We start from the raw sequence: 13,400 nt of genomic DNA on the forward strand, positions 1-13,400 counted from the left end.
CTCTTTCAACATTATTAACTCTTGCTAACATTTTACATCAAATTTTTGTGCCACTATCCTCACCAAGCTCCACCATAAGCCTTACTTGTGTAGGTGTGAGAAACCGACAAGAATTGGTACCAATTGTGCTATTTCCTTGTCCACATTGGAGTGATCATTGATCCACTTTCAACTTCGGTCATGGTACAATTGGTATTCGTTCTTCTCCTTCTACCACTCACATTTTTCTCTTGGAGTGATGGATAGGCAAGGCAATTCATCTTCGGTCTACAACAACAACGACAAGTTCGATGTCGCGAACAACTCCACCGACGCCAAGATGCAAGCTCAAATGGAGGAGATCAAGGCCCTCATCAACTCCTACAAGCGGTCTTCCTCATCTTCGAGAAGACGCTCAAGAGCACATGCCTCCGAGCTACCATCTCCGGCAAGATCACATCGGCATCGACACCATCACCAATAAGGACATGAAGGTCAAGAGCTCAACACCAACAACCGCTCAACGACTTCACCATCCCCCTTGGCATCTTCGCCAAGCGACTTCAAGGCATCTTCGCCTACGGACATACGGCATCTTCGCCCACAAGCACCTCAAGAGAAGCTCCCAAGCTCAAGTCCACGACTTCCATGAGCTACTACGACCTCGACATCGACCACGAGATTCCTTTCTATGGGACTCTAGAACCCGAGGAGTATCTCGAGTGGGAGCGTTTAATGGACGACTACCTTAAGCTACATCAAGTTCATCCCGAAGATCAAGTGAAGTGCGCCACAAGGAACTTCCACCACTTCGCATCCACATGGTGGCTTCACGCAACTTCGGTGACCTACGACATGAGTTGGTGATATGGAGCATCCCAAGGTCATCCCCATGGACCTACCATCGTCTCATCAAGTGCCTAGTGGACCCATGACTCAATCACGTGCAAGAGCTCTTGAAACCGAGGTGACATCTCTCCTCTCAGAATTCCACTTCAATGAACATGAAGCATGGCTACTACCTCATATGGACACTTTGTGCATACTCAGGCACCATGGAGAAGCTAAGGGGCAAGGAAAAGAAGAAGAGGAAAATGGACGAGAAGACAGAGAAGAAGGAGGGCTGAAGGAAAAGTCCCAGCCACCGGACGACCGACCGGGACCGGACGTCCGGCGCCTGAAGCATCAGCCGAGCCCCAGCGAGCGGACGTCTGGCCCAGACCGGACAACCGGTGCCCCTGTACCCGAAGCAAACGAGCGGACGTTCGGTACGGACCGGACGACCGGTGCACCAGCACCCGAGCCAACATCAGCGGAAGTCCGGAGCTACCGGACATCCGGCACTCCCATCACAGAACGGAACTAGCGGACAACCGGAGGACACCGGACATCCATCAGCTCCTGAGCCACCGGACAACCGGTCCCCAGCGGACGTCCGGTACCTGGCTACGCATAGTGTTCGGGCCCGAGGCCATGTACCCCTTCACTTCGCCCCCATTTGCACTTAGACTATAAATAGACCCCCCATTCATCCTAGCTAGGGTTAGCAAAGGTTTAGCTCAGATTTGTGAGAGAGCTTTGCTCATCCACTTGGTTACCTTCTCCTCGGAGATTCGAGCCTCCACTAGAGAAGATCCCCCAAGCAGATTCAAGACCTCCTTGCGGAGAAGATCATCAAGACCCCCTCTTGGGCGGCACCATCAAGACCTCCTCACGGAGAAGAACCGGTTACCGTGTATCGTCCCTAGTTGTCCGTGGATTCGTGTATCGTCCTATGTACTCGAGGATCTAGCCCATGCTTGACTTATTCGTGTCGGTTTAGTGATTTCCTCTTGTGTTTTCCTTCCATTCTTCCTCGTGTTCTTCGTGATTTCCCCGGGATCTGCTCCTTTCATGAAAGATCGGGCGATTAAGGTATCTACCCTAAATCATCTTGGTAACAGAGCAAGGTTGATCACGATTTCGGAGCCCCCCTCTTCATTTTTCTAACTTGATTTTGTTGTTTTTCGTCCTAATCTGAAAATCCCCACAAAAATAGCCCCAAAAAATTTTCTTGTGTTTTGTGAGTTTTGATGATGTTTTGTTGGTTTTGATTCGTTAATTTGTTGTGTTGCAAGTGGATCTAGATGATGAGGACATAACTACCTTGGATACGACAAAAATATTGCATACATGCATATTTGTCAGGTGATTTCTAATGCAAACTATTCAATAATCTATTTATGTTATCCAGAACAAAAATACTTCACACACTTTTGTGTTTTGTGTAATTGCAGGTGTATGGGACATTTGTACAATCCACATATGAAGATAAGGGAAAAGGAGAAGTTTATGTTCTGTTCAAAAAGTCCTCTCACGTCACTTTTGGGCCAAGAGAAGATAGAATCCAAGTCTCTCATGTTCTGGATTCAGATTCGGACTGTACAAACATACCTGACTCAAAACGCCAACAACTTTTTCATACAAACTCCAAATTGGGTGATTCGTTTTTTGTTGGAAATTAGATTTCGTGCTCTTTCGAACCCAATTGAATTCACCTTAAAATTCGTCCGGAGCGTTGAGTTATAGACGAAACAATCTGACGTTGCAGCAGAATCCGAGTCAAACTACAAGCCCAAAGGTGTTGCATCACCTCCACATGGGCCCATGAGCCTTGTACGACCTAGGGTTAGTTTTAGGCTGCCTTGGGACGTCCTCCCACCTCCTTGGCCCCCACCCCTTTCTCCTATATAAGTAGATCCATCTAGTAGCTTTTTGCTTGGGATTTGTTTAGTTAAAAGTTAGCCATTGCAACTTCGTGTACTTCGTTTGTGTCCAACGACCAGACCAAGACCGCTTACGGATCCCCACCATTATCAATACGTCATATATATTTGCAATATTCAGATTGCTTTATCATATTCTTGCTTGTTCTTCGATTGCTTGCAGGAATAGACCTTCGTGGTCAGGCTGACCGTGCTTCCGACATCGTCAGTAACCTCAGGAGATTGGTTTAGCGATTGATAAGGCGCAACATCATGCACATTTGTAGTCAGATCGTCAAAGTCGTCTCCACCAAATCGATAGTTATCATCTCATCGAAAGATCGGGACACCCTCGCCTCAAGTTGTATCAGTTTTCAGGTTCCTCGGTGAGAATTTCCAGTTTTTCCTAGATTAGATTTATTTTCTTACCTATTGTCCAAGAAAAGGCCACAAAAATAAGTTAGATCTATTCATCCTTTATCCAATCCAGTCTGAGCCTTTGCAATTTTCTTTTCATTGCTTGCATAGTTGAATTATCGGTTGCATCATCGTGTCGAGTTGCTGGTCTTAGTGTCTAGTTCATTTAGAGTTTCGAGTTCTGTTCACATTAGTCACGCCGCCGCTGCATCATTATCCCTTCCACTGTCCACCACCCATCCATCAATTTCCACCACGTGCTACTCATCGTTCATTGTCACAATCATAGTTGAGGTCGTTCACATCTTCGCTAGATCCAATCTGCATCTTATCTAGTTTGTTTTGGAAAGAGGGAGAGAGAAAAAAAACAAAGAAAAAATCTGCTTTGTGCACTGTTTAGTAAAACAGAAATAACTTCCTCATACGAAGTCCGTTTTGGCTCCGCAAAGCTAGCGACGAGATGCTTCTAAATAGTTGCAGAAGCTTGTTCAATATTTGGCACCTCAAAATCGGCTTCTAAATAGGTCATTTTGCCCTCCGAAGTTCACGAACACAACTTATTCCAGTTTTCAGGCCAGCTTTAGAATTTTTTTTTTGACTCCTCATATCGACTCGGAATTGAGTGATTCCTTTTGCGTTTGAAATCTTGAGTCAATACCATTCTTGAAAAATTATCAAAAAAATTGGCACAAACATTTCCAGAGGAAAGTTGGAGAGAAAGTTGTTGATATATCCTTCTTGGCTGTTGTTTCATATCATTATCTTTACTGCTATTGTGATCTTCACTTATATCTTGCTGTCGAGAGCTACTTCATATCCTTTATTGATGCTAGTAGTGCTACGCCATGATTTTGTTAGTGTTCTAGGCACGCGTCTCTAGTACGGTCTAGCCTAGGACCAGCACAGTACCGTCGTTGAGCGTTTATTCAACATTGCATCTCTGAATTGATTATTGCTAATCTTTTGCTACCATATATAGCCAACCCAGCTTCACATATTTCTACATCATGTATACGTACGTTCCCCTAGGAATCGCTTTACACAATCTTCATAGTTATTTGACACCGCTGGTTGCCTGTCACCACCTGCTGCTTGGTAAGAACTTGTAATATATTGATATTTGCTTTACTATGAGCGCTTTACCACCACACCCTAGTAGTTCATAGGAACATTATTCTTGAATTTTGTTTCTTGTTTCTACTAGTAATGACAGGTTCCGAAGATAGAAGTTCTTGGACGACGGACACATCTTCACCATCACGAGAGTTGGGACAACACACACAAGCAAATGGTCAGGTTATCTTTTTACCGTCATTTGAGGGTAGATTTAATCCTACTACTTATCTAGCTTGGGAGCTTGAAGTAGAACCAGTTTTTAGTCACCATGACTTTTTTGAACTTGAGCGAGTGCGAGCAGCCACTAGAGCATTTACTGGTTTTGCTTCTGTTTGGTGGAGTGTACATTGTAAGAAAAACATTGATAACCAACCCACAACTTGAAAGTTTTGAAAGCTATAATGAGACAACAATTTTTCCCTCCTTACTATCGTCATGAATTGCTTCGCAAATTTGAAAAATTTAAACAAGGCAACAACACTGTTCATGCTTACTACCAAGAGTTCAAATCTTATATGCATCATTGTGACATAGAAGAATCTGAGAATGATACAATGAATAGATTCTTTGGTGGTTTGAACCATGATATTCAGGCAAGATTTTAGTATATTCCTTGTTGCATTACTGGTATGGATGTCCGTGTTTGTACCTTTGAGAGACAGATACAGGAGGATGCATTAGGTGACTACAACAACTACTATTCCAGTTCATGCTGACCACCGCTGGTTGGTTCCTCCACCGTTGCACCTCGGATTATGAGCGCGGCATCATCTCAAGGGTATGGTACATTGTCAACGTTCGTACCTACATCAGCTACATCTTTGCGACAAGGTAACAATAAGGTATGGATGATATAACTTCACATGAGAATGATGCATGCCTAGTTAACTTGAATGCGTCATGTATTGAGTTACCTATTGATTTGAGCACACCACCTATTTTAGAGAATCTTGTTACTGTCATGAATGCGTCATGTGATCAAACAACTGAAATATCAACAATTTTGAGTGCACCCATTGAATTAACTGTTGATGCAAAAGAACCAATGTTTAATCATTTTGATATGACCTCCAATCTTGGTGATGATTCTGTGTCCAATGACTTATTGCATGTTTGCTTATTTAAGCATGTTGTAGCATGTAATTTGATGCAAGTAAGGTTTATTCACCAAAGTTGGGATGGTTTAATGATGAACATTGCCAATCTTTTGAAATGAATAAGAGCTTCACTTATATGTGCAAACTGAGTTGCAATATTTTCATGCCTTCTACTTCTTGTGATAATTTTTTGGCTTTGGATTTTATGAACTATGAAGGTTACTCATGTATACATGTGTCATATGTGCAAAAATCAAGGGAAGTTAAAATGGATGACATATACATATACAAATACAACATGTACACCTTGTCTCTTTTGTAAGCCACATTTCAGATTAAGCAACGCCGAGGACGGCTTTGTTCTCAAAAAGGGGAGGATGATGAGGACATGACTACCTTGGATACGACCAAAAATATTGCATACATGCATATTCGTCAGGTGATTTCTAATGCAAACTATTCAATAATCTATTTATGTTATCCAGAACAAAAATACTTCACACACTTTTGTGTTTTGTGTAATTGCAGGTGTATGGGACATTTCTACAATCCACATATGAAGATATGGGAAAAGGAGAAGTTTAGGTTCTGTTCAGAAAGTCCTCTCACATCACTTTTGGGCCAAGAGAAGATAGAGTCCAAGTCTCTCACGTTCTGGATTCAGATTCGGACTGCACAGACATACCTGACTCAAAACGCAAACAACTTTTTCATACAGACTCCGAAGTGGGTGATTCTTTTTTTGTTGGAAACTAGATTTCGTGCTATTTCCAATCCAATTGGATTCACCTTCAAATTCGTCCGGAGGGTTGAGTTATAGACGAAACAATCTAACATTGCAGGAGAATCCGAGTCAAACTACAAGCCCAAAGGTGTTGCATCACCTCCACTTGGGCCCATGAGCCTTGTACGACCTAGGGTTAGTTTTAGGTTGCCTTGGGACGTCCTCCCACCTCCTTGGCCGCCACCCCTTGCTCCTATATAAGTAGATCCATCTAGTAGCTTTTTGCTTAGGATTTGTTTAGTTAAAAGTTAGCCATTGCAACTTCGTGTACTTCGTTTATGTCCAACGACCAGACCAAGACCGCTTACGGATCCCCACCATTATCAATATACATATATATTCGCAATATTCATATTGCTTTATCATATTCTTGCTTGTTCTTCGATTGCTTGCAGGAATAGACCTTCGTGGTCAGGCTGACCGTGCTTCCGGCATCGTCAGTAACCTCAGGAGATTGGTTTAGCGATTGTTAAGACGCAACGTCGTGCACGTTTGTAGTCGGATCGTCAAAGTCATCTCCACCAAATCGATAGTTATCATCTCATCGAAAGATCGGGACACCCTCGCCTCTATCACTAGCCTTCCCCCCACCATCTCCACCTCGAAATCCATCCAAAATCCACGAAATCCTATCAATTTCGTGTTGACCCCGACCCACCGGACGACCGCAACTTACCGGACGTCTGGCGACCCAGGAACCACCGGACGTCCGACCATTACCGGACGACAGGAACCTCTACACCGAGCTGAAATTAGCAGATTTCTGACCCTACCGGACGTCCGGGGACCGGACATCCGTCCATTTCCGGACGACCGCTACTCTGAAACTGATTTCGCTCAAATTTTGTTTCGGCTTCCACCACATCATCCGCTACACCACCACCGACTTCCGCAAAAACTTTGCCAATATCCCAACCCACACCACCACTTACCCGCTACCCACTCCGACGATTTGGCTCGCACTTGGTTTTGAGAATTTCAGTTGCGGTACTGTATCCTTTTGTGTTTCGGCTATCTAGGTACGGTTCAACATCGACATCACTGCCGCTCATCTTCGCCACGGACACGTCATCAACAACGACCACCTCGACTACGACTTGGTATTCGTGCCACCATTTGACACCATACCGGAAGCAAGACCGGTAACCTCATCTTGGTATTGGACATATCACTCTTGCCATTACATTGATAGCCATCATAGCCTTACTCCTTTGTGTTGCTTACCCATCGAGACTAGCCATTGAGTATTGTCGGCAACGAGACTTGTGAATATTAGTGATCATACTTCCCTTAGCATAAATACATCTTTGTTGCCTATATTGGTATCATCTCTTGTGTCACAAAGTTGTCATCGCATACTCACTTGCTATCTTGGTTCGTCAAGCATTGCATGAGAAAAGAGCTCAAACATCAAAGAGCCAACCAAGCTTTTAAGCAAAGAGGAAAGACAAGCAAAGAGCTTTTAAGAAAGAACCAGCATCATACAACATTAAGATTGTCATACTCGATCATCTTGGATCATATCATAGCAACACATTGCATAAAACATATTTGGGATAGAAGTCATTGCATTTTTGCTAAGTAGGTCGTGCACAAGTTCTTGTATCCGCCTATCGTGCAATCATGCTAGAGTCTCTCTAGTGTTGTGCAACAAGAGCATTTTTGTGGATTCCACATTTTGGCTCACCCTTGGTTGCCCAACCCCACTTATCTATTTGCGCGTGTGTTTCCGTGTACCGTATATGCTTGGTCTACTTGTTACATTGCATCTTGCGAATCTCCTCCAACATTATTGAATCTTACTTACATTCACATTAAAAATTGTGCCACCATCCTAACCAATCGCCACCATAAGCTTTTACTTCTGTAGGTGTGAGAATCCAACGAGAATTCGTACCAATTGGGCTATTTCCTTGTCCTACATTGGAGTGATCATTGATTCACTTTCAACTTCGGTCAAGGTACATTTGGTATTCGTTCTTCTTTTTCTACCACTCACATTCGCCTTGGAATGATGGATAGGCCAAGTACTTCTACCGACCCACTCTTCATGGAGCAAGACGACAATATGAACTCCTTCGTCACCAAGAGTCACCTCTTTGGTGCACAACGTGCTTTGCATCAAGAGCAACAAGCTATGAGTGAACTTACAAGGGACTACTTCGACCACAAGCTCGACGATCACAAGCAAGAGAATGATGCAAGGATGGACGAGATTCGCGCTTTGTTGCTCAACACCTCTTCTTCCACTTCAAGAAGGAGCCGTTCAAGTCGCCATTCCGACTTTACCTTCTCCGGCTCAAGTACACTGACATCAAACACTCTTCGTCGAGCCGCGCGCACCGACCGTCAAGAAAACCTTAATCCACTTCGAGACGCCGACTCTCAAGAGCGCCGACGACGTCAAGCCGAAGAAGCCTTTGCGCTAGCTCGAGAACGACAACAACAATGCCAACATGAAGAGGAAGAGCGCGCGCATCTACACCAAAATGCACAAGATGCTGAGGCTCAACGTCAAGAACAACAACTCCGTGATGCTCAAGCACTTGAGGCGCAACAAGCTCTACACGATGCGAGTCGAGCCATTGCCGACCGAGGCCGACAAGCCCGTGAAGAAGCGGAAGCACATCACGAAGAAATTCACGAACGACGATTTCAAGCTCGCATGCATCGTATAGTTCCTCCTCGAGCTCGATGCGCTCCTCCACAAGCTCGCCAAGACCATCAAGTTCATCAAGAGCATGAAGAGAATGGGAATCCTCCACGACAAGAGAAACACGAGGTTGACAACCCGCCGCGTCAAGAACACCACGAGTTGAACAATCATCTACAACATGGGCGTCATCATCCCCGACCCCAACACAATGAAGAACAATGCTACGACAAGCTCAAGTTCACCATGCCCAAGTTCAACGGAATCAACGATCCCGAAGAATACCTTTCATGGGCATTGAAAGTTGACAAGATCTTCCGTTTCCACAATTATGAAGAAGAGAAGAAGATCGCAATGGCATCCCTTGAGTTGCAAGACTATGTCCTCATTTGGTGGGAACAAATCATAGAGCGCCGCGAGGCAAGAGGTGAACCACCCATCACTACGTGGGCACAAATGAAGGATGTCATGAGAGCACGCTTCGTGCCTACCTACTACAACCGCGACCTCTTCAAGAAACTCCAACAACTCAAGCAAGGAACCAAGACCGTTGAAGAATACTACAAGGAGATGGAGATTGCAATGATAAGAGTCAATGTCACGGAAGAGGATGAACAAACAATGGCATGCTTCTTGAATGGCCTCAACCATCCCATCAAGAAGATCGCCGACTTCCAACCATACTCAAACCTCATCGAGCTAGTGCACCAAGCCACCAAAGCGGAACGCCAAGTGCAAGATGATTTCAAGTATGCCAAGTTCTCGTCCAAGACCAACGGCTCCTATTATCAAGCTCCCGCGACTTCGGCAACTCCTACCTCAACTAGAGAATCACCAAGTACCGGCGACAAGTCAAGTTCCAAGAAGGCTTCATCAACTACAAGCAATCCTAATACGAGCAACTTCAAGCCAAGAGCTTCATCATCATCAACCCCTACCGATGAGATCGTGAAGACGAGTTCCCTCAAGTGCTTCACTTGCGGCGGCCGAGGCCACAAGTCCTATGAGTGCACCAACAAGCGCACCATGATCTTCAACGACGATGACACTTATGATTCCATGAGCGAAGGAGAAATGGAAGCCCTTGAGCAAGTCGCCATGCACCGCCAAGTGATCAATAAAGAAGAACAAGTCTTTTGTGATGAAGACTCAAGTCCCACACTTGTTGTCTCCAAAGTCTTGACCCTCCAACATCACCAAGAAGAAGACCAAAGATGCAACATATTCCACACCAAGGCCGGCATCAATGGATGATCTGTCAAGGTCATCATCGATGGAGGAAGTTGTCATAATCTCGCAAGTGAAGAACTTTTCTCCAAGATCCAATTGCCAAAGACGAAACATCCACATGCATACAAAGTGCAATGGCTTAGCGACTCCGGCACTATCCAAGTCGAGCACCGAGTACAAGTGTCCTTCAAGATCGGTGCCTACGAAGACACCTTGGAGTGCGACGTCGTTCCAATGACTGTTTGTCATCTTCTCCTTGGACAGCCATCGCAATTCGATGGAGGAGTCGTACACAATGGCCTAACGAACCACTACATCTTCAATGATAGAGGCTAAGGTGTCCCGATGTTTCGATGAGATGGTGGCTATCGTTTTCTGTGGGAGTCGACCTTGACGATCCGACTATGAACGTGCGAGACGTCGCGCCTTAGCAATCGCTAAACTAACTTCCGAGGGTTATTGACCACGCCGGAGCATGATCAACCTGACCACGAGGGTCTGTTTCCTGCGAGCAAACGAAGAACAAGCAAGAAACTGAGATTGCAATCGGGATATTACGAATATAAGATGAAAGCTTTATTGATCAAGGTGGGGTTCTGTGACGTCTTGGTCTGGTCGTTGGACACAAACAAAGTACGCGAAGTTGCAGCTATGGCGAACTTTTAATCTAAACAAAACCCAAAGTCTAAACGACGCCCTAAGGGCTGTATATATGGAGGAAGAGGGGGGAATTTCGTGGCCCTTGAGGGTGGGGTCCGAAACCAACCCTAACTCTTGTTTCCCCACACATACGGACTCTAAAAATAGCCTATACTTAAGTATTTCGAAATTACATGGGCCTGGCCCATTAATAAGGTGACGCAACACCTAGAATAGCCTATGGACGAATATTATGAAGTGGCATCTTGTATATTTCGTCCAAGGCTTCATGCACTCCTTATGGCGGCTTCAAAGTCCTGAAATCATCACTTGTAACTCCGTTCTTGATCCCCTTGCGCATGCCATCAACTCCATGCGTGTTCTTGCTCCAATGTTCATCCTTCTCCAAGCTAGGCCCTTCATTTGTAAGCAAAACAAATGTATCCAATTTAGGCAGCATCATAATCTCATGAACATTAGAATCATTACCAAGAAACGAAAGTACCTGGTAATTTAATTGGCGTGCGCGAGCTCTAGTAATTGGTCCAGTATATGTAACAGTAGGGGCTGTGGGTAGGGGCTGTGGGTGTAACAATGGTATTGATGTCCTCATCATCCTCCCCTTCTTGAAATGAAGTCGTCCTCGACGGAAGCGCATCTTCCTCACCCAAATAAGGCTTCAAATCTGCAATGTTAAAAGTGGGACTAACCCCAAAATCTATAGGTAGCTCAAGTTTATATGCATTATCATTTATTTTCTCTAACACCTTAAAAGGACCATCAGCACGTGGCATTAGCTTTGATTTGCGCAGATTAGGAAATCTATCTTTACGCAAATGTAACCAAACAAGATCTCCAGGCGCAAACACAACATGTTTTCTACCCTTATCTCCAGCAAGTTTATATTTAGCATTCATACGCTCAATGTTTTCCTTAGTTAACTCATGCATTTTTAAAATCAATTCAGAACGTTCTTTAGCATCAAAATTAACCTTCTCTGAAGATGGAAGAGGCAACAAATCAATAGGTGCACGAGGTAGGAAACCATACACAATTTCAAAAGGGCACATCTTAGTAGTAGAATGCAATGAATGATTATAAGCAAATTCAATATGAGGCAAGCATTCTTCCCACATTTTCTTGTTATTCTTCAAAACAGCCCTAAGCATAGTAGACAATGTTCTATTGACTACTTCAGTTTGTCCATCAGTTTGGGGGTGACAAGTAGTACTAAAAAGCAGCTTAGTCCCCAACTTAGCCCATAAACATCTCCAAAAGTGGCTAAGAAATTTAGTATCACGATCTGAAACAATAGTATTTGGCACACCATGTAAGCGAATAATTTCACGAAAGAACCAATCAGCAACATTAACAGCATCATCACTTTTATGACATGGTATAAAGTGTGCCATTTTCGAGAACCTATCCACGACAACAAATATGCTATCCCTCCCCTTCTTTGTTCGAGGTAAACCTAAAACAAAGTCCATAGATATATCCTCCCAAGGAACACTAGGTACAGGAAAAGGCATATATAAACCATGAGGATTGAGTCGTGACTTAGCTCTTTGCATTGTAGTGCAGTGAGCAACAAAACGCTCAACATCCCGTCTCATCTTTGGCCAAAAGAAATGTGTAGCAAGTATATCCTCCGTCTTCTTGACGCCAAAGTGTCCCATTAATCCTCCTCCATGCGCCTCCTGCAACAAAAAAAGACGAACGGAGCTAGCTGGAATGCATAGCTTGTTAGCACGAAACACAAATCCATCGTTAAGAACAAACTTGTTCCAAGTTCTCCCTTCCTTACAATTCTGCAATATATCTTTAAATTCAGCATCATGAACATATTGATCTTTGATGGTCTCCAAACCAAATATTTTAAAGTCAAGTTGTGAAAGCATAGTATAACGACGAGACAAGGCATCAGCAATAACATTTTATTTAATCTTCTTGTGTTTAATGACATAAGGGAAAGTCTCAATGAATTCAACCCATTTAGCATGTCTACGGTTCAGTTTTGCTTGACTTTTAATGTGTTTCAAAGATTCATGATCAGAATGTATAACAAATTCCTTGGGCCATAAATAATGTTGCCATGTTTCTAAGGTCCGAACAAGAGCATATAATTCTTTATCATAAGTAGAATAGTTTAGACTAGGCCCACTCAATTTTTCAGAAAAGTATGCAACAGGTTTTCCATCTTGTAATAACACACCTCCTAATCCAATTCCACTAGCATCACATTCAAGCTCAAAAGTCTTATTGAAATTAGGAAGTTGGAGTAAAGGAGCATGTGTCAACTTATCTTTCAATACCGTGAAAGCTTCTTCCTATGCGGTACCCCAAACAAAAGGCACATCCTTCTTTGTAAGCTCGTTGAGAGGTTCAGCAATGGTGCCGAAATCTCTCACAAAACGCCTATAGAAACCAGCGAGGCCAAGGAAACTCCTCACTTGTGTGACCGTTTTGGGCTGCGGCCAACTCTCAATAGCTTCAATCTTGGCTTTATCAACTTCAATTCCCTGTGGAGTAACAACATAGCCAAGAAAAGATACTCGGTCGGTGCAAAAGGTGCACTTTCCAAGGTTTCCAAACAAACGTGCATCACGTAGAGCAATAAAAACAGCACGTAAATGTTCCAAATGTTCCTCCAAAGATTTGCTATAAATCAATATGTCATCAAAGTAAACTACCACAAATCGTCCAATGAAAGCACGTAAAACTTCGTTCATTAACCTCAT

Source organism: Triticum dicoccoides, chromosome 2A (genome assembly GCF_002162155.2).
Source record: "Triticum dicoccoides isolate Atlit2015 ecotype Zavitan chromosome 2A, WEW_v2.0, whole genome shotgun sequence".
In the NCBI taxonomy this organism is placed as follows: domain Eukaryota; kingdom Viridiplantae; phylum Streptophyta; class Magnoliopsida; order Poales; family Poaceae; genus Triticum; species Triticum dicoccoides.